The 24,512-nt window shown below is 40.4% G+C and overlaps 2 long non-coding RNA genes across 2 annotated transcripts in view; one reads left to right on the forward strand and one right to left on the reverse strand.

The window, feature by feature from the left end:
* LOC124765500 lies at positions 1-4,357 on the reverse strand. Its single transcript, XR_007012914.1, has 2 exons — positions 3,143-4,357; positions 1-407 (listed from the first exon to the last, which is right to left on the reverse strand). It is a non-coding gene; the product is annotated as an uncharacterized LOC124765500 (long non-coding RNA).
* Positions 3,644-24,512, forward strand: part of LOC124766607 — a 24,877-nt gene continuing 4,008 nt past the window's right edge. The window contains exons 1-2 of the long non-coding RNA XR_007012945.1: positions 3,644-3,998; positions 19,770-19,908. This is a non-coding gene — a long non-coding RNA (uncharacterized LOC124766607). The remainder of the gene's footprint in view (positions 3,999-19,769; positions 19,909-24,512) is intronic.

Here is a 24,512-nt window from a genome sequence, read left to right on the forward strand (position 1 = left end):
TATAATCGAAAATGTTTTATTACAACAACAAAAATGCACAAACACAGCTCATAAATAAAAGTATGGTAGATGATGCAAAAATGAGATGCAATTCATCGATTTGCAGTAACAAACCATGAATGAAACTCGCTATTAAATAAAAACAGGAAATACCACATTTTGATCATTACGTGAGAAATGTGAATGAAAGCAACTGCGAGTTAGCTGCTCTGTAAATACTAAGAGGTAAAACGATGAAGCGAAGTCTCTGTTTGCTTCTGAACTTGAAAGACTGGTGGAGAGTGAGGTGTTCACGAGGCAGTCCTGAGGTGTCCATAGTCCGCTACGGAGCAGTCACGACGTCTTGGCCCCGTACCTGCTCCGTGCTGCAGTCGGATGCGTGCTGCAGCCCGGGTTGCGTCCAGCCCCTGCAACATACAGCAGGTGGTTATAAGAAAACAGGTGCGGCACAACATTGCCAAAACGCTCTCCGCTCGGTCTCTGTAGCCAACAAACTACACGTTTTTGCGAGACCAGATGCAGGTTAGGGAGAGTTAGAACTAACAACGTCTTTATATTGACCGTAACAAATATCATATATTCTATACGAAATTATTGCAACCCGGCAGTGGCAGTGGGAAAATGTCGCTTTTTTTACTGTAATGCTTTCCTCTGACCTCTTTCCAACAATGTTTTAATTACACTTCTTTCAATTTTTTAGTTCTTCTCTACATTTGTGATTGGACAAAGAGGTAAAATTCTATTTTAATTGACCCATCGGAAAGTATCAGTAATGCTAAGATCTGAAAGCTAATACAGTATATCTCTCTACTCTTAGTTCTCCAATATTGACATTCATTTTACTGAATGTGCTTGCCTTCATTTTGATTTAGCTTGCAGTATGCTCCTGCTTTCGGATTTGATGAGTCTTGTCATATTAACACGAAGCCACGCATAGCCAGAGGTCATTACATTGCAAGAGAACGAATTCGATAGCAGAATATTTGCTTTGTTTGCTGCTGCCGGCCGGAGTGGCCGTGCGGTTCTGGGCGCTACAGTCTGGAGCCGAGCGACCGCAACGGTCGCAGGTTCGAATCCTGCCTCGGGCATGGATGTGTATGATGTCCTTAGGTTAGTTAGGTTTAATTAGTTCTAAGTTCTAGGCGACTGATGACCTTAGAAGTTAAGTCGCATAGTGCTCAGAGCCATTTGAACCATTTTGTTTGCTGCTTTCCTGCCTAATCCAGTTCCCAGCACCGCAGAACGTAGACAAATGTACCACAATGCGGAACATACAGAATGCTGTTAACCAAAAACGAACAATTCTGGGGACGTTTTTCATTTATTTTAGGTTCCCGAAAGCGTGTCATCACATAACTATACATGATCACTAGAGAAAGCAATTAACTGATTCGAGACGGCACTCAGTTTCAATTTCTGTCACATCATAAATTTCTGAAATGCAACGAAATCATCGACGTGACATAAAAACTATAAGAACTTTTAGTTCCTTGTAGAAGAAAATGTCGCGCAACACGAAGATTCTCGCATTTATTATTTCGCTGTCTATATTGATATATTTCACTGCCAGTTATTAAATCTGTTTCCAACCAATTTGTCACGAGACAGCCAGAATTTATTTGTGCAGCGTGAAATCTTTACTATACTTGGCCCATTTATCGCAGGGAAATATGAACAGACTCTGCTCATGTTACCTCTGAGGTTGCAAAAAGAAGGAATATTTTAACAATGGAACTGATCTGCGTGAAGTTTAACATTTTTCACATACACAAAGGTAGCTAGAAACATTAAATGTCTCAGAAACTATTCGATTATCGTCCTTCTGGTCCAGTGACCAGAATATGGAAAGATCAAGACAGAACATATGAAGACAGCATCTTATAATTGTGAGGAAAACACCGTATCCAATTACAACTTCAAGGAATAAATTGTTCATTTAGCTGTAGCTCGTCTCGATTCAGATCCACCCTCAGTGGATGGGCTACATTCCTTGTGCAGATTACATTTTACTTCTTGTTAAGAGAAAGAGAACCTTTTCCTTAAAATAATACAGCGCACAGATAGCATTCTGCGCACTATATTCATTCGCCAAAGATAACTCAATCTGAGTGGTTACAATGTTTTTCTCATCATCATACATCGCACGGAGTTCTCCAAGCATCATGAATAATATTAACTCTTTGATTGTTTAACTGTATTTTTCTGTTTCCTAAACGGTTATTGTTGAAGTCCTTTGCTATGTATATTCGTGATATTCCCTGTATTACTCATTCTTTTACTAACAATTAAAAAATGTCGGGTTTTGTTTCAGGATGACTGAATCATCACATAGCTAAATGATATGTTTAATTTATTTTATAAAATACTCGTCTTTTACTGCAAAGTAAAATATGATGTGATACTTCCGAAACGTGACATGGCAATGTTACTTGGTAATAAGACAGAGATTATGTAAAAATTTTGTATCTCTTTCGAAAATAGTTCAAAACCTACAAAACTGAAACTGAACTCCTTCGGAACAGGTCTCGGAAAATCCAACGGTACCAACCCATCCTCAGCCGATAGGCGTTATTGGATGTAAGTACGGAAGGGCACTTGGTTAGCATACCGTTCTCTTGACCTCCTGGTCGCTGTCAGTTTTCGTGACAGGAGCCACTACTTCCGCTACTCAATTGGACTCACAAGGGCTGAGTACACACCAACAGCGCTCGACAGACTCAGACGGTCCCCCATACAAGTACTAAACAATTCCTACAGCACTTAACTTTAGTGACATGACGGGTAACTATGTTAGCAATGCGGCTAGCTTGTTGGCACCTCCATAGATGTACTTCGTTTAATTTTAACTATTTATTTTTCTTTCTTTGCGACGAATTTTGGAGTCGCAGTCCCATCCTCGTGCAGTCATTGCAGCCATCAGCCAAGCAGTCAGTCTGGAATGCGGCATCACCAGTAGTTACTGCCGAATTCCAACTTGATGGCTTGGCTGATGGCAGACATGATTGCAGGAGAATGGAAGTGCGATCCCGAAACTAGGTGCGAAAAAAAGCTATACGATGTCTATTTAGGAAACAAATGCCCTATCAGCTACGGAGATACTAAAAGTAATGAAAACCATGAAGGACGAGGTGCGCGCACTCACCTTAGAGAAAGTGGACGGCGTTCGGACTGAGGACGTCTCCGGCGAGGCGTCGCGGCGGCGTGGCCCTGGCGGCGTCGGCGTCTGCGCGGCTGACGGTGAGCACGCGGCCGTACTTTACGAGCTTCGCGCCCTTCTGGCTGTCGCTGGTTCGCCAGTAGATGCGCTGCACGGCTCCGCGGCCCGCGATGTACCTGGATGCCGACCCAATCAGCATTGTGCTGTGTGTGTGGTGCTCACTGGATGCCTCGGTGACACTGGACCGTGCGTACGGCGGCCGCCCAAAGTGGCATGGAAGTTCGACGGAGAGCTGAGCTGAGCTGTTCGTGACGACGACCCGCTGGGCCGCTGAATATATAGCGCCCCCTCCAACAGCCGGCGGAGACCCTCCGCTCGCTGGCGCGCAGACCGGTTGCCGCCAGATAGGGCCCAAAGTGCGTCATCCCCGGAGGAATCTTTGTACCCGACGCGGTTAGCCGTAGGCCGCGGGACCTCGGCGCCGAGGGGCAGCGATAAAGTAAAACGCATTTCGGTTGGCAAGGAGCTCTTGATAGAGGGGGTCACGGCTATGACGCCGGTGAAAAAAAGTGAGGAAAACATTTCTTACAATTCGGTGGAGGTTCACCTTGACACTCAGGCTCCTCGTATTGGAAGTGGACGAGCAGGATACTATCACGTGCGCTCCATCGGACCACCAACACAAGCTGAGTGAATGACACAGTGGAAAATTTTTAAGCTCGTGGTGGCATTTTCCCAGCGTTACTCTCTTAGCCAGCGGGGATTATATGTAACGCCTCATATTATGAGGCACTTTCCAAGCTTTATCTTCTGCGGCACAAACGATCATCACTGCAAAATGGTGAGTAACTTTCCCAGCTCCTTAGGGGGTCACAGGTCTTAAAAAAATTTTATGAATGCTAAAGTAACCAATCATTGTCTTATTTTTGTAAATTTTCCTCACAATTGGAATCTTTAGCGCTAAAGATCACAATGTCAGATATCTTACATACATCAAGTGGAACCAAGGTCCTTTCCTTGTCAAGCCACTCCCCTCCCGTAACCCAAGTTTATTGACGTACATCTCACGCACTGTGATGAAACGTCAATAAGCATGTATGTACATCTCGATCATTACTCATGTTGATCATACCTGCGCCGACGCAGTCACTACCGCTGCCTTTTTTTCCTGCATTCACGTCATTTAATCAATTCCATTATTTGTCTGTGGCCTGTATGTGAATCACACACTTCCTTTTTTTTCCGCAGTTGAAATATATTTAGCATTTCTCCCTTGATTTTCTCTTCCTTCAGTCTTGAAATATAGTGAGTGTCACTGATGTTTCTTTCTCCTTAAGTTATATCGCTAAAGTCTCTACATTGCCACATGTGCAGAATATTTGTATAGTCCATTCCTTTATTTTAGTTGTGTTGTTTGAGCTGCTTCTACACTTACAAACTTTCGTCTGCAGTATTACTATCGTGTGATTCACAAATTGTTTGGTGTTACTTAGTGAATTTTCTTTATTATTGTCCAATTTCGCATGGCAGGGTGCTGCATCTTTCTTTCTTTTTTGTTTTCGGTTTAGTGCCGGTGCATAAAATGACACATTTCCTTAGTTCTATAAAGTCCATACGTTTACATATTTGTCTACAAAGTGCATTCAAAAATAAATCGACTGCTCTTATTACTAGCAACAATCTGTACAACCAGACTTCCTGTCACCTTTCGTCTCCTGTCTGGAAGTATAATCACAGGCTGACTTCCAGACCAGTACAATTTAAACTACTGTAATATTTTTCAGTAGAAACCAGTTACTTCCTTAAATTAGCCGTAGCAGACACGATACTTAGGTTTCTTGGTTAGGTTCCACTGTCTTATGAAATGGCTTGAAAAACATTGCTTCCAGCAATAATGTATGGTTTTATTTAATCTACCAAATGCGGCAGTATTGCCGTTTTCAAGTGGATAAGTCCATTAATACGTGTCATTTCCCATTCAAGTAACAACCAGAATTCAAAAACTTCGGTAATATTTTCGGAGGCAAGGATCTTGTAATCTACATAAAATTAGTGAGTAAACAGTCTAGATCGCGATGGTACTTTATTAAAATGACTGGTTTCGGTCTATACTTAGGTTATCTTCAGCTGATGGTGCTGAAAATGGCTCACGTATAGACTGAAACCGGTCATTTTAATAAACTACCATCGCAGTCTAGACTGCTTTTTCATTGATTTTATAAAAACCTGAATATTTAATTGGACGATGTATCACACAATATTGTGAGACGTCAAATTACAAAATAACAACTACCTCACAGTCGGAAAACAAGTAAGCTTGAGTCCTGCAAAACTAGGCACATTCGTGTTCTCAATCGTAATGGTGAATAAACAGTTTTTTTGTTTTTCTTTCACTTTCGTGTAGTATACAAAGTACTGTTTGTATTAAAATGGACATATAGAATAAATTTGCTGGTAGTGGTTTACAGAAATGTAAAATCACAGTCTCGGCGGAAATGATGTCTTCAAAAATTATGACACTATTTACTGATTGTACTGTGGCCACATGTTGAAATTATGCGCATATTGTATCTGTGGGCCTAGACCTATTTTATTATGGTAATCTATTTCAGTACATTGCTTCTGTTAAATGTGTAATAGAACAAGGCTGTCAACATCGCGGTCCAGCTTTTGAGCTCTTTTTTTTGTGACATAACCAGTTCAAATTAGAGAACTGCTACAAGTTAATTAAGGCTCAAGACACAATAATTCCAAACAGGAAGAATAAGTGATACATTTCATATTAAAATAACATTTTTACGAGCAACTGATTGCGGTCGCAAATATCTGAAGCTGTAAACAGTTGAACAGCCTCATTGCTATGTCCTCAATAGGAGTCGTTGGCAGTGCTGAGGCGTGACGCTGTGGTGTTGCTTTGCGATCACGTGACTGTGGCCGCATCGGCCTTTGCACAGGACATGGAGGAGATACCCACCCAAACAGTCGTGAGTGGAGCAAGGCACGTGCAACATCGAGCAGTGACACGTGACACGGGTTCAGATAAGAAATAGTTCGTTTTTCGCACTACTGATGCTCAGAAAAAGAACACAAGTAACAATTTAGACCACCAGTTTCGTCTGACGTTGCTATGTCGGTCACGTAATGATAAAAAAAAGTTACACTAGTCAATAAAATTTAACATTTTGTCTGTGGTGTTGATGAAGACAACTAATCTCTTTTCCAGGGATGGGGAACACAAAAATGTCCATGAAGATTCATTTCAATCGCTGATTCCTTTCTCATACTGCAACTTTTCCCTCAAGTATTACCATCCTTCTCAAATCATAAAACACAACCAAAAAATCATTATGCACTTTTTAAAGAATTATAGACTGTACACATAAGTGAGTATCTGTTTGTGCATAGTGCTTCTGTACTATCCTGTCAGTCAAACGATAGAGCCATATCAACCAATCATTTAAACTTTATTTTATGAAAGCCATTGAATAACCAGTATATCGTTAGTAACTACATTTCAAAACAGATTAGTGTTTGATTACTTTTCTTTAACTGTTTTCATCATCAATAATCTAAAAGAACTTTATTTGTTGCCATTTAAGATTATGTACTATTATGAGCTGTCATCAACAACTACGTGATCTGTTGTACGTTACCGCTTTAACACCGCATGAACCACTTACGGCCAGCCGCAGTGGCCGAGCGGCTCTAGGGGCTTCAGTCTGGAACTGCGCGACCGCTGCGGTCGCAGGTTCGAATCCTGCCTCGGGCATGGATGTGTGTGATGTCCTTAGGTTAGTTAGGTTTAAGTAGTTCTAAGTTCTAGGGGACTGATGACCTCAGAAGTTAAATCCCATAGTGCTCAGAGTCATTTGAACCATTTTTTTTAACCACTTACGTAATCAGATGTTGACTCTGTCTACATTTTATACACATCACACCCCAGAGAAATAGCTGTTCGTAGTAACTTCTTTCAAAAGACTGTCTTGCAGACGTGAAGATTCAGAATGTGGTGTAACTCTGTCACAAGTTGAGTAACGTTATCAGTTACTTTCAATTCATGAAACTAACGACTGAACTAATCTGAGTTAACACAGATTTCTTAACTCTGTTCAATCGTTGATGCACTATGAAAATCCTACCTGTATGAAAAGTAATCAAGAACGCATTATTAGGATTTTGCAAAGCTCCTTCTTTGTGAGAGAAGTAATTTTTGATTAGCATTAAGTGGAGTCTCTTCTGTGTTGATGTGTTTCCTTCATTCATATCGATCTGATATGGCGGAAATAAAATATCATTATGGAGAAAGAAGGTCGTTAGCCTTAATCCCCGTTAATCGCGAATATGCCTTTACTGCTTTCGGCTCCATTAACCCCATAAATCAGTCAGTACTTGAATGAAAAGCTTGTCTGAAATCGCTGTGCGTGATCCTGTTGGGAAAAGAAGGAACATTAGAGTGTAACATCCCGTCGACTACTAGGTAATTTGAAACAGGGCACAAATTCTGAAATCCGGCTTGTTCTTTCCATAGGAAACAATCCGGAAACCATCTTGATAGACTTAGGAAAATGTAAGTTGGGATGACTAGACAGTTATCTGCATCCCACTCCTTCCACTCATTGGTCACTGCGCCACCTTGCTCTTTGAAGAGTACCTGGACTGTGGAATGACAGTCGAAAATCAACAGCATCATGGATCGTGCTCAACACTGACCTTATCTCGCTTAAATGGCGAACGGAGAGGGTAGGAGGAAGCGTAATTCTACTTCCCGTATGTTAACATAATGCCTCCAAACTTCTACCTTTCCATTCGTTACGTGTTGAAATTGTTAGTGACTTTTGGAATAACTGATGCTGACGTTTGCTTATACAGCACAGTAACAATTAATTTTAACAAACTCGATCTAACTTTTAATGGTTACTGGGAAAATAGGCACTGAATTTCGTGCCGATCGCATAAAGGAGAGGAGAGTTGCATCAGTTTTTCTGTGTGGTACAAAGAAACACTCACACGGTTACCGCGGTAATGTATAGCAAACGTTGCGTCAGCCTGGTATCATTTTCTTCATATTATACGTAATTAAAACTGGCTTATCACTTATTTTTTATGTCACCGAAAGTCAGTGCGATACAGATACGGTTTCCCAAACTGTGTTCCGCGGGAAGTGAATAAGCGCTCCGCAAAAAACTGTTAGTAACATAGCAATTTTTTCGACGTTTTGACCATATTATTTTTTAATTCTATTATGATTTCTGTGTTATTAATTATGATTTAAAATTGAATTAATCACTGGGGAAAAAAAACAAGTTTTTCTCATTTTTTACAGATTTTATTAGCCTTCAAAATAAACCAAGATTCTAGATTCTCAAAGTGTCCCATCAGAGGAAATGTTTGGGAATCCTCATCTATATGGAATATTCGGGTACGGGTGCTGTGAACGAATTTTGGAATTTAGTTTCCGATCTTTCGTTATTTTTTGATAGTGTGCGTTTGTACACATATATATGGGAAATGGTAATCTCTTCGAGTAACCCACTTAATGCAATGAAGTCAGCGGTACGTTCACACCGTGAAGGTTTTTCGCCCTTCGTATTTAGACAACTTCAGGCTTTTAACGAACAACAGCATTTATTAAACAGCGCCAATAGTTAATCAATAAACCTTGGTTTGTTTATTGCAGCCATTCTGAACTTAGATAAGCTGTAATATGTCTCAGATCAGTTCAATGTAGTTTAGTTTTTTCCTAGGGAATCGTAATATTGTGATGTGTCTCGTATTCCCATTTTAAAAAAACTTAAAGCAGCATATCTAAAACTTGGGAGAATAACAGCTCGGTAACTTACACGAATATTATAGTACTCCTTTCACTACGGCACTGACCAATAATCTGTTTCAGGCAATCTCCTTCTGTAGAAAGAACTCGTGATCTTCTCAAAACAAACAGAAATTTTTCTGTATCAGTACTCCACAACATTCGTCGATAACTCGTTTATAGAAAACAGAGGAAATTTGCATATAAGAAAAATGTTTGTATATTAATTGCTACATGGAAAAGCGACATCCGGTGCATATCAACTAAATCACCGAGTTAAGACTCAAAAAGTACACGGAGGTTACGTCAACGTTATTACTTGTAGCATCGAAGATACCTGATTACATTTTCTCGAGCTTCCGGCCGTGTTAACTAGGTTTCTTTTTACACAAAGTATACGCTGGCATCCAGGCAAACGGCTGCTTGAATAAGAAACGCGCCACAGACGCTGGCCTGTGAGGCACGATTACCGTAAAGTGGGTGAATAGAAAAAGTTTTCAACGTCAAAAGAAAAAAAAATGATAATTTTAAACAGATAAATAAAATCAAAATTATATGGGGTTATGAGTCTTGCTCCTATCTTTAAATTTACAATTAACTTTGAGACCTGCCTCATTATATTATAACATATAAAAATAAAAACTTGATGTTTCTATTCACCTTGCAGGAGTGGGTGAATAGAAACAGAGTATTAAATTTTGTTGTTTCTGTTTATTGGGCCTTCGGGTGAATAGGGACAAATCAAAATTTGTTTTGGCTCTGAAAGAATAAGAAAAAATTTGTGTGGTTCAGAAAGTTTTATTCAGTACAAAACTAAGAATATTGCATGGGTTGTGATTTTTTAATTCTGTTTTCCAAATAAACGGTACTATATATCTAATTACCTCATTGTAGCATTAAACTGATGAACTTCATTTGTTTCTTAATACATTAAGTCACAAACATCATCTTTAAAAATGTACATGTCTCTGAATCTACAAATCGTAAGTACCTCCTCAGAAGTAATGGAGAGCTTTCCAACAACGCCTTATTGACTAAGAAGTGACTACTGACCTATTAAAGTAAACATGTTTAATCAGTCTCATTTTTTTTTTCAAAAAACAAACACCAACTTAATCTTTCCCTTCTGAATAAAATATTTTACATGAATACCGCCTAAATGACTTCTTTGTTTTCCACGTGCTTTAATCAGAGCCTAATCTCCTGTGTTGAAAACAATGCCAATACTTCCGTCAAATTCTAGGTCTTCTTTGAAGAAACACGATTGATTACTGTTTCTATTCAGCCCACAAACTCTGAAAACATAATTCTACGCTTTCAATCAGCTGAAATATAAGTCAGACTAAAGCATACTTTTAGACTTAACTTTTGCTAATGAAGCGGAATTTCAAATTACTGAAATTAAAACAAGACAATTTATATCGGTAATTATAGATAAACTTCGAGGTAAGCTCTCATGCTCTAAGCCTCAAATACATCTGTAGCTCACAACCTGTCCTGTACAACGTAACGCTTTACAAATTACTAACGTTATCATCGTCTGCCCTATCTGGTGCCGGCCGGGATGGCCGAGCGCTTCTAGGCGCTAGGCGCTACAGTCTGGAACCGCGCGACCGCTACAGCAGAAATAATTCTTTCGTAAATTCTTGCAGAAAAATAAGGTCTCTGAAATGAATAACAAGGCTGCGGGTTCATCTTTCTACCGTGATTAATCTGAATGTACATATCGCATCAAGCAACTGCCGTTACGGATAAGACAATACACAGCACACTGTGATTTGTTTAAAAGTCCTTGCAATTAGGTAATACTCAAACTCTTGTACTTTCCTTAGTGGGTTATGTTAGGTTAGTGGTGTTTAACGTCCCGTCGACAACGAGGTCATTAGAGACGGAGCGCAAGCTCGGGTTAGGGAAGGATGGGGAAGGAAATCGACCGTACCCTTTCAAAGGAACCATCCCGGCATTTGCCTGAAACGATTTAGGGAAATCATGGAAAACCTAAATCAGGATGGCCGGAGACGGGATTGAACCGTCGTCCTCCCGAATGCGATTCCTTAGTGGGCTTTTCGAAATGTGAAGGAACGTAATGAGAAGGCAGCACGCACATGTAACATTTAACAAAACTATCATTTATTGCTTTAAATGTAACTCACATGTATTTTTTCATCAATGATAACTGTGAGCTGCCAAGAACATAAGCAAAGTGGGTGGTTAAAATTGGGTTATAACATTTATAGTATTTTTCAGTAACCAGGGAGTCATGTCAGACTGTGACAGAGATTCATATTTCCTGCTTTAAGATCCTACGCACTGTTACGTTCTCTCTGGCCAATGCCAGAGGCAACTCGAATTACTAACATTTCGTAATATATTACGCAGAAAATTGAGCACCACTTCCTATGTTCGTCACAAAGTAAACGAAACATCAACAGACAGTGCCGTCGGCTTTGAAATTCATAATTTCAGACTTAGATTGGTCCGTGCCAACCTACACAAACAAATATTTGAATGATATTCGCACGACAGGATACCGTAGCACCTTTTTAGAAGTTTTGTTTCTACTCGCGCCAGTGTTTCTCTTCACTCCATGGGAGGACATTCATTCTTGGCTTCTATGAGGCTTGTGGTAATAAGCAAAGGCACCAGGCAGCCGTAGATCACGTGAAAATGATTGCAGACAACCTGTATCACTTCATGCTTGATGGTATCTTGCAGCAGGATAACTAACCGCGTCACAAGGCCACAATCGTTTACGGTGGCTTGAGCACGATAGTGAATTCCCTTAGATTTCTTGGACACCAAATTTGTCTAATCTGAACCCAGTGGAATACATCTGAGACGCCATCGGGCTCCACCATACGTCCAGAATCAACAGAACCACCATGGACTTGTCGAACCTATGTTACGCAGAAACCCTGTTGTATTGCTTTCCGAAAGTGTACAACACGTTACTAAGGATGTGGCCGTAATGTTTTGGCTCATCAGTGTATATATCTTGAGTAAAATATATTTGTGATTTCTAGTTTGTAGATGCGGCATGGGGGCCTAACAGAGCATCAGTATCTCTTAGTTTTACATGTCTTTATTTAATCTCTCTTACTTAAAAAAAAAAAAAATTTTAGTCAGAAGGTGAGTGCTGTGTGAAAGACAGAAGAAGTATTAGTATCAATACCTAGGAAACATCTCTGATGTGATTACAGTATCCGAGAAATTACTTACTATTGAATCACTGGACGAAGAGTTAACTCTGATCGTAAATATTAACTGCTGCAGAAGGTGAATTTACTAATCAATGGGAGGAAGACTCTTCATTATGTATTATCGATGTGGCTAGATGTCAAAGTACAGACGTTCACGCCGTCAAGCTGTTAGCACCGGTAAGGTAATCATCTTGACTAATTACTTTGTGGGTAACAAATATGGGCGGCTACACATTTTTAATTAGATCACATGTTTCGATCATTCGATCACTCTGGATCATCTTCAGATCTAAGTAGTTGCTTTAGCAACCCGTCTGGTCTACTCTGAAACACAGAGTACTGTATCCTGGTACGTGGGTCTGAGTAGACAAGGCGAAAGACGAGTTGCTGAAGCAGGTACTTGGATCTGGAGATGATCCAGAGTGATCGAAAGATGTAATCTAATTAAAAACGTGCACATGAGACCTAACAATAAATGAGAATTTTCTTAATTATCGAAACAGTTGCTGAATTTCTCAAGACAAATATGTCGACTATAGTGAAATATGGATGGGTTGCTCAACGGTTTGGTCTGCAGACAATGTGGTGAGTTAAGAACCGCAATCCTCTACACATGTCTGAGACCGACTCTTAAGTGACTATATTGATTTGTGAACTGGACTGACGCTGCTGTGAACATAGGTCTGTCGAGGTTTAGCTCTGTTCACATCATCCACCAGACATTCCCGGCACTGGGAACCTAGTGAATAATAGAACTGTCGAAGTCTCTACCGTCAGATTCCTAGGACATCTGTATTCATACACAGGTGAGACGTTATTGAGTACAGAGAACTATGGGTATTCAGGTAATAGCTTCAGGCCACAGAGCGCTATCTGCTACTTCTGAGAGAGTACGTTGCTTCGCTACGCAAACAATAACTTTGAGCTTAATCTGCCAGTTTCTCCTGCTACTTGTAATTTAGTAACTACAGATTTCAAAACGTTGCGATGTGAGGGTAGGTTACTTCGAAAAGAAATTAAAAAGTAACATACTGAAAATAGTATTGTTAGAGGGTTGCGATGAAAAACACAAGACCGAAGAACTAAAAATCAGGACACTATTTTCTTACTGAGGAACGAAGGAAAATATTCATGTGTAGATTTTACCGTAAACAGATAAATTTGAAACAAGATTGCAGATATTGCTGGAATCTCAAACACAATGGAAATATTTTTAATAAATAAAAGATAGTCCGCCGGCCACGGTGGCCGAGCGGTTCGAGGCACTTTAGTCTAGAACCGCGCGACCGCTACGGTCGCAGGTTCGAATCCTGCCTCGGGCATGGATGTGTGTGCTGTTCTTAGGTTGGTTAGGTTTAAGTAGTTCTAAGTTCTAGCGGACTGATGACCTCCGATGTTAAGTCCCATAGTGCTCAGAGCCAAAAGATAGTCCATGGAAATCATTCATAGCGTTAACTTCCTGACGAGGAGGGAGGAAACCTCAACAATGAGTTAGGGAAACTGAAAAATGGCAGTAAATCTCACTACAAGATTATAATACAGGGTTTTAATGCAAAAGTAGAACTAAGGAAGGATTCATCAGTTCAGGTCGTCGGATCTGACGCTAGAAACGACAGATTTCATACCTTAGACGCCTTGCGGGTAATACATCCCGATAGAAAAGAAGTACAAAATAAAATTATCAGATACTGAATGGAATTACAAATTGTACACACCACATTTATCAAACAACAACGTCATTGTGAAATATGTGACGGATGATCAAATAACTTACGGGAAAGCAGCCGGGTGACGTCGTTTGATAACTCGACAGGCACATACCCCCTCATTTTCAAGGCAAAACTGCAGCGAGTAAGCGTTGTGCGAAGAAACCGAAAACTTATGTTTCCAGAGCATTTACGGAAAGATAGTACATGCACACACACACACACATACACGCACGCGCACACACACACACACACACACACACACACACACACACACACATTGCAAACACGGCGTCAGAAGCCATCGCCAGTGAAAATTAGTAACCAACGGGTGAGGCAGCATTAACTCTGTCCCTTTGTTTTTTGATAAGGGAAAGAGAAGAATTCCATCACGATTTGAGCAAAAGCCCCGCTCTAAACCTCGACGGGGAGGAAAGGTATCGTTGCTTGCGTAGGTTGGATGAACTCCGTAGCAGCAGAGTAAGACTGCAGTGTGCATTGTCGTTTTTGTTGGGGTGGCCAAGATATTGTTCCAACTTTTCCGAAACGTGCATCATGTTAATCCTTCTGCCACAAATCGCATCAAGCAACGCTCTGGCCTAGCTCTTGTTCGTGGAAGGACCCATTACACTCGTCGACAGTTAGATTTTGTTTTCAAAGAATTGTTTCGGTTCCATTTACTGAGCACTTCAAAAATTTCTATTTTTTCTTGGAACTGGCCGGACGGTTCTACATGGTCACAGTCTGACTGGGATTTTCAATCTGTAATTTCCTGGAATTTGGCCATGTTTGAAAGTTTCCTTGGCTCGGAGTCTAATGCTGTTTCTTGACGTTCTATGGTAAATCTCACGGAGAAAGCTTTTTACGACGCAGCTTTATCTGTGCTAGGGAAAGGTTTAAATTTTGCACCGACTTCCAGGCGTTTGCATGTGGTTTATTTTATTAGTTCTGTTGAACTGGCTATTTTTAAAGTACCTCCTGATGTTGCAGGGGAGGCTAGGAGGGAGGCATGTCGTGTGTTGACTGGGGCACGTCCACTCAAGAGTAGTATCACAGCGGCTGAGATGGTTGTTTTACGTTCACTTAGAGTTGATCCGGATATTGTTATTTTACTCGCGAACAAGGGCAACGCTACAGTAGTTTTGGACTGGGTGAATTACGTTCAAAAGATACAATGTTTCGCATCTAATTCAGTGTATCGCAGGATCGGTCTGACCCCACAAAAAATGTTGAGAGAAAGACTAACACCCTCCGGAAGAAAAATTTCTTGTGGTGGGAGACTATCAAGAGTCTCAATTCTTACTGTGCTGTTCCCTCTGGGTTATATGTCCTCCTAAAGTCCACAAGGAGGGTATTCTCCTTCGTCCGATTGTGAGTAACATTGGTGCTCCGACGCATTGTGTAACAAAACACCTCACTACTTTTTTGAGTCCTGTAGTAGGTTGGTATGAGCATCACATTAAGAACCAGGCGGATTATTTACATTGATGCGTTTGAATGACTGATACTTTTGTAAGTTTTGACTTGATCTCTCTCTTCACTCTTGTTCCTCTGTCAGATTCGTTACGGTTGACTGAGTTTAGGTTTGGTGCCGAATTAATGAACCTATTTCGACATGAGTTGTCTTCCATTTACTTTTTATTCAATAACCGTAACTGTGAGAAAACAGATGTAGTTGCGATGAGAAGCCAGTTGTCACCTGTTATTAACATTTTCTTTAGGAAAGACTTCGAGGAATGTGCCACGGAGTCGGCGGCTTCGAAACCACGTATTTTTCAGGTAACTGACTGACACTTCTGTTGTTTGGCCTCATTGTAGTGAGAATTTGGAAGACGCTTTATAGCACCTAAATTCAACCCACTCGAATTTTCGTTTCACTGTGAGGTTAGAAAAGGATGGCTGCCTTCCCTTCCTTGATGTGTTAGTCGGGAGAAAGATTGCTGGTACGTTGGGACATGCTGTATATAAGAAGGCCGCTCACACTGACTTGGACCTACAGGCTGACAGTTGTCACCAACTGACTCAGTGTAAATGGATACTTCGTACTCTGGTTCATTATACCCATGACATCTCAGACCACGAGAGCTTGCCAGCTGGATTAACCCATCTTGAGGTCACCTTTCGTCAGAACGGATATAGTGAAAGACAGGTCAGACGCGCGTTGCGCTATCGACCAACCGTGCACCGGGCGAGTGATCATAATACCGAGGTGGCGCCAAAGTCTACGGCGTTCCAGCTTTGTGCGTGGGGAATTTCCAGTGGGATTGGTCGTATTCTTTGGAAATATGATGTGAAATGTGTTTTTCGACCACCATCTAACTAGGGTATTTCTGGGTTTCGTAAATGATGATCCTGGTTTGCGTAAAGAGCGTGTTTATCGTATTCCTTGCAGTTGTGGCATGTCATATATTGTCAGACTGCCAGGACTATGGAGTACGGCATACTGAGCATAAGCATCTCTCGCACTTACAACAGCCGAACAAATATGCTATTGCAGAACATTGTCCTGGCACCGATAATCCTATGGAATATAACAACACGGAGATTCTGGCATGCACTTCCAGCTAAGGGGACAGTGTTATTAAGGAGGCAGTGGAAGTAAAATTAGAAAGTAATCTTACAAACAGAGATGGAAGTTTTGGTTAGATTCTGGTGAAATTTTGTTCTCTCTCCCTTGTCAAAAAATAGAGGGGCAGAATTAATGGGACCTCACCCAACGGTTACAGTTTTCACTATCAATAGCTTCTGAAGTCGGTCACATTTCGTTGATGGTGGTGCTAGTGTTTACAACGTGTGTAGGTGTGTGTGTGTGTGTGTGTGTGTGTGTGTGCGTGTGTGTGTCTGTGTGTGTGTGTGTGTGTGTGTGTGTGTGTGTGTGTGTGTTTTATCTTTCCAGATATGCAATGCTGATGGGTTCCCACAGAGCCAAATGTGCTCGCTGAAGTGAAATTTGCTCTTCTACAGCTTTATAAAATTTATTACGTTCAACATTTGTAGATCAGATGATGACAGCTTCTTTTGAAAACTGAAATCGTGAAATACATAAAATTTTGCGATCTTCGCTTCAGCAGATATTTCTTTCCATTAAACCGCCAGACCGGTCCCATCACATAAATATGTGTAACGGATATTAACCGCATCAGCATTTCAAGTTATTGTAGGGCAGTAAGATGCAGAGCTTAAGTTACTCAAACGAGATATACAAGCTAATCATGTAGAATACAATATAATAAATCAAATATGTAGAATATAATAATTTATTTTATGATGCGTATTATACCAAATTATACTAGTCAGCAACTTCAGAATCTTTGAAAGTGAAGATTATACCAGCGCAGATGAAACAGGCAGTCATTTAACAAAGATATTTTTGCGTATGGAATAATATGTTGAAGGTATAGAAAAAGACAGACGAAGATAAGGAAACTCAAAAACAACACAGCATCTATTGAAACGAAGGAAAATGGCAGGAAAATTTACGAGTCGCGGGAATACTAAACAGACACATAACTTGGATAGGCATCACGTTTCTTCGTAAAGATGGCATATGGCGCAGAAACTAACAACAGGGAGAACATTGAATAAGGACTAGAACAATTATTTCATCGTTTGTGGAGCTTAAGAGATGAATCAGCAACAACAGTAGTTACAAAACGAAACTAATGTCTTTTTGGAAGAAATGCCAGATGAGGTTTACACAGGGTGGTCCATTGATCGTGACCGGGCCAAATGTCTCAAGAAATAAGCGTCAAACAAAAAACTACAAATAACGAAACTTTTCTAGCTTGAAGGGGGAGACCAGATGGCGCTATGATTGGCCCGCTAGATGGCGCTGTCATAGGTAAAACGGATATCAACTGCATTTTTAAAAAAAATAGGAACCCCCATTTTTTATTACATATTCGTGCAGTACGTAAAGAAATATGAATGTTTTAATTGGACCACTTTTTTCGCTGTAATAGTCACAAACATATGGCTTACAATTTTAGACGAACAGTTGGTAACAAGTAGGTTTTCTAAATTAAAATACAGAACGTAGGTACGTTTGAACATTTTATTTCGGTTGTTCCAATGTGATACATGTACCTTTGTGAACTTATCATTTCTGAGAACGCATGCTGTTACAGCGTGATTAGCTGTAAATAACACATTAATGCAATAAATGCTCAAAATTATGTCCGTCATCCTCAATGCGTTTGGCAATACGTGTAACGACATTCCTCTCAACAGCGAGTAGTTCGCCTTCCGTAATGTTCGCACATGCATTGTCAATGCGCTGACGCATGTTGTCAGGCGTTGTCGGTGGATCACGGTAGCAAATATCGTTCAACTTTCCCCACAGAAAGAAATCCGGGGACGTCAGATCCGGTGACGTGCGGGCCATACGTTTGTGACTATTACAGCGCCATCTATCACAAAGTGAAAAAAGTGATCCAACTAAAACATTCAAATTTCTTTACGTACTACACGAATATGTAATAAAAATTGGGGTTCCTATTTAAAAACACGCAGTTGATATCCGCTTGACCTATGGCAGCGCCATCTAGCGGGCCAACCATAGCGCCATCTGGTTTCCCCCTTCAAGCTAGACGAGTTTCGTTCTTTGTAGCTTTTTCGTTTGATGCTTATTTAGTGAGATATTTAGCCCGGTCACTATCAATGGACCACCCTGTATAGCCATTCGCGGTATTCAGGAAAATTGCCTGTTGACGATTTTTTTCTTGAAGAAAAATTGGTACAAAAGTAACATGTACTGAAATAAGAAATAATAAGTTTTAATGGTAAATATTCTTACCCAAAACACCTTCATTTACACCTAAAGCAGATAAATGTCAACAATGAACGACAGAAGTGGTCGTAAATCCAATTATTTTAAGACAAAAACGTTACAAAATTAAGACACCAAAGAAAATTATTAAAAATGAATAGTTAAGTCCTAGAATTAGTTGGGTTCTTATATTAGAGTAGTTGAAGACATCGACAGTATACACTGCATAAAAAAACTAAATTACTATCGGTAAACGACATTTGTATGTCTAAAATAGAGAATTTTCTATCAATGAGTACTGCTAATATTGGCTTACAGCAGTGAAACATGGTCTTTTATTGCAAAATCCACTCAAAACAGAGGTATCCGCGGGGAGTAATCGAGAGGTATGTCATGACTGAACTAGGAGGTACAGGAAAGCAAACAAATTGAGCAAGGAGCAAACTGCAGAGGAAAACTTACTTATGACTGTATTGGAAATGTAATATAGATCGCTAGTACTTATAGCCAGACGAATGGACGGTAGATCGACTGAGATTGCTTGAATCCAAGAAATAAGACCGAGGCGACTGCGTAGCGGAAGTTTAATTGATAACATTAAAAAACATGACGGAACAATGTGGATGTGTGTAGCTGACGGCTGTAATACATCATCATCTGGACGAAGCCTTCACCAAACAGTGGATTCCAGATGGTTGGTGGTGACAAATTGTGATAAGAGGTAGCAAGATTGTTCTATTGGTGCTCCAAATTCGACTTCGATATTCCCACTATCCTTTTTTTTTAACAGGTTCTTATTTTTATGAATTTAAAAAAATCTTATCTAAGTAACTAGTAACCAAAGATTGTGTGACTTTAAAATTCTAAACTATTTCCAAGGAATTGAGGGATGTGTATCGTTTGATACGTTAACGCCCAAATTTCAAGTTTATCAGCGTAAAACAGAGGTAAAAAAAGGTAAATTCGTTAGCGTTTGACATCTGGTTTTTACTGGTGTCAGTTCCAGTACTTAACTAACCTGAACCTGTACCAATATTTTGTGTTTATGAAACATTCCCAAGTGAACAGTTGTTTTATTCCACACTAAATTGCACATTTACTAATAAATTACTGGATTAACTGTTCACAGGCTAGATGAACGACATGGCTCACCTCTTCCAACTGCATCGAACAAGATCGTGCAGTGGTTATAAATCTGAGCCGAGCCTGGGAAGAAGTGTAATCAAATCTAAGTGTTCTGCAGTTTCCCGTGCATCCAGTCAACAAAAGTATAATCTATTTTCTTCTGTAAACCTTTCAAAATAAATTAATGATTCTACTCTAACGTCAAATTCTGCCTTTCCTCCTCTTCGTTTTGCGATTCACATGTATGCGATACTGCACCAGCAGATCTCATTAGTTAGAAAAACACATTTTTTCTCGTACACCCATCAGATTCTGGTGCGAAACGGCTGCAGCAGCGCGACACCGCTCTCATTTCTGAAAACTTGTTACAATAATCCTCTAACAACAGTATTTGTGCTGTCTGTGGATAGCTAGTTGCTCGGAAATTGCCTAGTGCAATATTTACGTTCCAATCAGGGGTGAAAGCATTATTCTCGTTGAGGGAAGATTGTAATGGCATTATCTAGTGCAGATAACAGAGCACTGCGGTAAGTCTAACACACGTTACATTTAAATTATTTTATACCACACACAAAACATTCATACACACAAAACAGTGTAAATATCTTTTACGGCAGGAATCGTGGGACCATAAAACAATGCCTAGTCATCATTAGTAACAATTTCGAGGACTTGATGTGTACACATTTATTCGCCTGAGAAAGCAGTCGGTTTCCTTTTTAATTTAAAATTCCAGTAGAAGCTTGACTCTTCATAAGCCACTCACTTCTAACGATCAAGTTAATTTGATTTCTGCTTAATTTATTCTCTTACCCATGCGGATGTGCTATTTTTTGATATTTTATTATCTCACATACTAATCGAGCTTGCGATCGCAGAAACAAACCAACATCCCTTATCTGTATGGGTCACAAGATACCGCCAACCACCAGTTAATGAACCGACCAGCAAGTGAACATGCCTGGTGTTTCCCACGGTCTTATGACCCATGCAGAAGGTGGGGAAAGGGGGGGGGGGGGGGAGTTAGGGGCAGGGGGCGTCTGAATTTGCAATGAGATCGTCAGCTTGATTATTTAGAGCCTCCAAAACAGTGATTCCCAACCTTTTTGAAACCATTAGCCGTGAGTGCAGTCAGATATTAGATTGTACCCTCCCCCTCCGTCTTCACCATCACTAACGTTTGCCCTTAATTAAACCATAGAACGAAAAGAATTTTTTGTGTGGTTTTATTTTTAAAATGACGAAAGAAAAATTACATTTAGTTTTTGTAGCTGTTTCATCAAATCACTAACTAATGAGTGAATGAAACGACTGGTACTGCTTATTTGCAAAGCCCTTTTTTAACAGAATGATGAAGGAAAGGATGATTAAGGTTTAACGTCCCGTCGATAACGAGATCATTAGAGACGGAGCACAAACTCGGAGTTATGAAGGATGGGAAAAAGAAATAGGTCATTAAGTTCCAAGGGAGCCGTATCGGTATTTGCCTGGAACGATATAGGGACCTGACGGAAAATCTAAATCAGGATGGTCGGATGCGGATTCGAACCGTCGTCCAGCCGATGCTAGTCTAGCTTGGTAACCGCTGCGCGACCCCGCTCGGTTAGAATTATGGAGTAATTCTCAGCGCATCACCAGTGCCACCTACAACTCCTTCTCAGAAAAGAAAGTAGCTGTTCATACTGAGGGTGGACACGTGTTAAAAAACATGCTTCCTCTGCACGACTCCCTAGTGACACTTGCTTCAACCACACACTCCACTTAAAATCAACTAACTTAAAATGTCTGCACTATACTTACTGTTTCTAAATCACTTGATTTCTACACTTCTTATTTCTGAACTGGCAGAAATCGGAAGACTTCAAGTTGCTAACACTTTTTGTCTGATCTTCGCCGCTAATCGTGGTAAAAATAACAATAATAATTATTATTGTTATGTTAACTGAGTCTTCCGCCGGTTCTTCGTAGAACAACATTGTAATAAATAAAAAGCACTAGTTTGCTTTTGTTCCCCAGTATTACTTGTGCTATGTTAACCGTTTTCAGCTTACAAGGCCATCTTCAGACGTTTATTGACCATTGCCACTGTTGTTGTTGTTGTGGTCTTCAGTCCTGAGACTGGTTTGATGCAGCTCTCCATGCTACTCTATCCTGTGCAAGCTTTTTCATCTCCCAATACCTACTGCAACCTACATCCTTCTGAATCTGCTTAGTGTATTCATCTTTTGGTCTCCCCCTACGATTTTTACCCTCCACGCTGCCCTCCAATACTAAATTGGTGATCCCTTGATGCCTCAGAACATGTCCTACCAACCGATCCCTTCTTCTGGTCAAGTTGTGCCACAAACTTCTCTTCTCCCCAATCCTATTCAATACTTCCTCATTAGTTATGTGATCTACCCATCTAATTTTCAGCATTCTTCTGTAGCACCACATTTCGAAAGCTTCTATTCTCTTCTTGTCCAAACTATTTATCGTCCATATTTCACTTCCATACATGGCTACACTCCATACGAATACTTTCAGAAATGACTTCCTGACACTTAAATCAATACTGGATGTTAACAAATTTCTCTTCTTCAGAAACGCTTTCCTTGCCATTGCCAGCCTACATTTTATATCCTCTCTACTTCGACCATCATCAGTTATTTTGCTCCCCAAATAGCAAAACTCCTTTACTACTTTAAGTGCCTCATTTCCTAATCTAATTCCCTCAGCATCACCCGACTTAATTAGACTACATTCCATTATCCTTGTTTTGCTTTTGTTGATGTTCATCTTATATCCTCCTTTCAAGACACTGTCCATTCCATTCAACTGCTCTTCCAAGTCCTTTGCTGTCTCTGACAGAATTACAATGTCATCGGCGAACCTCAAAGTTTTTATTTCTTCTCCATGAATTTTAATACCTACTCCGAATTTTTCTTTTGTTTCCTTTACTGCTTGCTCAATATACAGATTGAACAACATCGGGGACAGGCTACAACCCTGTCTTACTCCCTTCCCAACCACTGCTTCCCTTTCATGTCCCTCGACTCTTATAACTGCCATCTGGTTTCTGTACAAATTGTAAATAGCCTTTCGCTCCCTGTTTTTTACCCCTGCCACCTTTAGAATTTGAAAGAGAGTATTCCAGTCAACATTGTCAAAAGCTTTCTCTAAGTCTACAAATGCTAGAAACGTAGGTTTGCCTTTCCTTAATCTTTCTTCTAAGATAAGTCGTAAGGTCAGTATTGCCTCACGTGTTCCAGTGTTTCTACGGAATCCAAACTGATCTTCCCCGAGGTTGGCTTCTACTAGTTTTTCCATTCGTCTGTAAAGAATTCGTGTTAGTATTTTGCAGCTGTGACTTATTAAGCTGATAGTTCGGTAATTTTCACATCTGTCAACACCTGCTTTCTTTGGGATTGGAATTATTATATTCTTCTTGAAGTCTGAGGGTATTTCGCCTGTTTCATACATCTTGCTCACCAGATGGTAGAGTTTTGTCAGGACTGGCTCTCCCACGGCCGTCAGTAGTTCCAATGGAATATTGTCTACTCCGGGGGCCTTGTTTCGACTCAGGTCTTTCAGTGCTCTGTCAAACTCTTCACGCAGTATCATATCTCCAATTTCATCTTCATCTACATCCTTTTCCATTTCCATAATATTGTCCTCAAGTACATCGCCCTTGTATAGACCCTCTATATACTCCTTCCACCTTTCTGCTTGCCCTTCTTTGCTTAGAACTGGGTTTCCATCTGAACTCTTGATATTCATACAAGTCGTTCTCTTATCTCCAAAGGTCTCTTTAATTTTCCTGTAGGTGGTATCTATCTTACCCCTAGTGAGATAGGCCTCTACATCCTTACATTTGTCCTCTAGCCATTCCTGCTTAGCCATTTTGCACTTCCTGTCGATCTCATTTTTGAGACGTTTGTATTCCTTTTTGCCTGTTTCACGTAGTGCATTTTTATATTTTCTCCTTTCATCAATTAAATTCAATATTTCTTCTGTTACCCAAGGATTTCTACTAGCCCATTGCCACTAATAGTAATAATACTGAATAGGCATTACAGCAATGTGGTTGCTTTGTTACGACTTTGTTGTGCTGCCAGTTAGTTCGTTTATCTGTCCCAAAATGAATTATGAATTAATTTCTGGTCCCTTGCGGGAACTACATACGGCATTGAGAAGGCTTTTTCATGAGATATTTAACCATACGCGACGTATACGTCTCAGTTTTACTATCATGGTACAAAGTAACAAGTATGTGCGTAGTGGGTGGACTAAGTGAAGACGTTGGTCATACTTCAGTTTCACAAGCTATAACCTGCACCATATTCTGTCACGCATTCATGCTAGTATTTTCAGAAAACGTAATTATTGGCAATTTACACTGATGAGCGAAAACATTACCACTGCGAGGCTGAAAGCTTCCTAGTCGTTTCCAGAATGAGATTTTCACTCTGCAGCGGAGTGTGCGCTGATATGAAACTTCCTGGCAGATTAAAACTGTGTGCCCGACCGAGACTCGAACTCCGGACCTTTGCCTTTCGCGGGCAAGTGCTCTACCTTCTGAGCTACCGACGCACGACTCACGCCCGGTACTCACAGCTTTACTTCTGGCAGTATCTCGTCTCCTACCTTCCAAACTTTACAGAAGCTCTCCTGCGAACCTTGCAGAACTAGCACTCCTAAAAGAAAGGATACTGCGGAGACATGGCTTAGCCACAGCCTGGGAGATGTTTCCAGAATGAGATTTTCA

Source organism: Schistocerca piceifrons, chromosome 1, assembly GCF_021461385.2.
Source record: "Schistocerca piceifrons isolate TAMUIC-IGC-003096 chromosome 1, iqSchPice1.1, whole genome shotgun sequence".
In the NCBI taxonomy this organism is placed as follows: domain Eukaryota; kingdom Metazoa; phylum Arthropoda; class Insecta; order Orthoptera; family Acrididae; genus Schistocerca; species Schistocerca piceifrons.